Consider the following 2,385-nt stretch of genomic DNA (forward strand, 5'->3'; position numbering starts at 1 on the left):
TGCTAAGTGTGGCAGGGCCATCCTGAGACCAGAGAGCAGATGGATGCCTTTTGGCTCCAGCTGGCTGAGTGAGATCCAGCTGGTACATTTACAAGGAGAAACACTGGGGCTTGCAGAGAAGAATTTCCTAAACAGCAGACTGCCCAGGAGTCAGAGATCCATGTTCAGGCTGGACACTGCCTGGCTACCTTCTGGCCCAGATGCAAGGCTAGAACAGATTTGCTGTGGCTTTGGATTACATGAAAGTTCAAGGTCATCTTCAAATGCAAATGCAGCTTTAAGACAAGGCCTCCCCACCACCCCTGCCTCCGCCAGCTTGTTGCTAAATCCCTCCTATATACAAATCCTAGATCCCCCATTGTGCTTCTTAGACACGTCCTCTCCTCCTCCCCCATTCTCAGAAGTCCCAAAGACATTTCAGTGCCTGGTACTCCTCACAGAGAAGAGGTCCCAGCACCTGGTCCTAGTCTCATTTTCAGAGACCTCTGAACCCCTTAGGCAGAGTGTGGCCCAGCACTTCCCTTGAGCAGAACCTGGACTGGGGAGGCCGTGTTGTGGAGCTGGCTGGGAGAGGACCTGAATTCTGAAAAAGATGACCTTCTGTCCTTTCAGGCACCGTTTCTGTGGCTAGAGGCTAGTCACATCATGTGACATACCTGGGGCTACAGAATGAGTTAGTGTCCAAGGTAAATCATGACCTTCAGAATTAGCTTGTCACGGGGACCACATACCACACACCTCCAGACACAGGCATGACGACCGCTCAGCCCACCGTGCCAGCTCTGGGGCTGCAGACACTCACAACTCTCAGGAATATGTTTGAGGGTACAGTCAGCCAGGAAGGTCCTGTTTGCCCAGTCAGCTTCTGTCCCTACATTTAATATGCCCAACACACACCACCTCCAGCTACTGCCTGTCACATAGTCACTTCCTGCCACACACTCAGAAGCCCAGAGTGCCCTTTTGGCTGAGGGGCGGCCCAGCTACCTCATCTCCCACCACCATTCACACCCTCTGTTGTCATCTGCTTCCTGTTTCCTTCCCTCCCTTCCATCCTTTCTCTCTGCCACTCTACCATTGGCCCTGTGTCTGCTTCCAGCTCTGAAGTCACTTCCCAATGTCTCTACTCCACGTGTCTGCCGGCAGGGAGAGGGATTGAGGATCATTTTCCAGGTTCTTCTCTGACTCCTTTGCCTCAGGCTTTTAGAACATCAGTGTTCCCTGTACATAATGAAGATGGTTTTTCAGATTCTTCCTGCATCTAATATCCTTGCATTTTATAAACTCCTGCAAGTCCAAAATCTAATAAATGGTTTGCATGTATAAAGTGCCCGTACCATAAAGGCTTCACACCTCGAGGCAGTATCTCCTCATTCATGCCTCTGGAACCCTGAGAGATGGTAGTGTCAGAGGCCCAGTTTCGCCCAAGGGGAGAGTGAGGTAGCATGTAGAGCTATGTACCCTGCCCAAGAGGAGCGAGCTGGCCTGTGGAGAGCCAAGACGGGAGCCAGATGGTGGTACGGATCCGGGTCCACACCCCACACACCCTGTCCCAGTAGGACTCAGGCTGCCAGAAAATTCCAGAGTCTGACCTTCTGCCTCATTTGTGATGATCAGGATTTAGGGTCTAGAAGATCAAAGGAAACCTTTCTGCCCTGACCCCAAACTCAGGGGAACAATGATCCCCCACCCCACCATCAGGGGAGTCTCCAGGAAACTCCCTAAAACCATTGCCCGCCCCCTTTTTTTCCAAGGTCAGGGTAACAGGAGATGGTCTTCCAGTGCAATAGGAGAGATTTGGGTTAGGTAAGATTTGTTAAAAATCATTTTTCATTTTTGTCAAAGTTAAAAATACTCAGAGAGGGCTGATAGGCCTTATGAGAACAGCCTCCTTCTTCAGGCCCCAACTCTCAGTCCAGCCGCCCAGAGCTGTTCCTTCAGATGGTTCTTTCGTCTTTCTAAATAATGATTTTTGGCTGTTTTTTTATCACTCATTTTAGCCATTTCTGTTGACATGGATGGAGGATTTCTGACAGAATCTTTTCAAACGCTCCAGGAGTGGTCGGGGAGGAATGCCTTTTCCTGGGAGACAGGGGTTGAGGGGCTGGGGCCTAGGGACAGAGGATGGCCTGTTTGTATGAGGGATATAGAAGTAGCCTGAGAGGCAGGGGACAGCCAAGAAGTCTGCTGCTCAACCCTCCTAGCTCAAGGCACTCCACAGATCCAGGACTGAATGGACAAGTCTCTCTCCTCTCAGCTCAGAGAACAAGCCATAGGCATTCTCACCAAGGCATGCCTGGGATGCAGTTGCTTCCCCACCACCCCACTCCCACCTGGAGCCCCAGGCCCCCAACTCTGCTTCTTAGACCTGTGTCTAAATACTAC

This window comes from Pteropus vampyrus, unplaced genomic scaffold (assembly GCF_000151845.1).
Source record: "Pteropus vampyrus isolate Shadow unplaced genomic scaffold, Pvam_2.0 Scaffold202, whole genome shotgun sequence".
NCBI classification, from domain to species: Eukaryota; Metazoa; Chordata; class Mammalia; order Chiroptera; family Pteropodidae; genus Pteropus; species Pteropus vampyrus.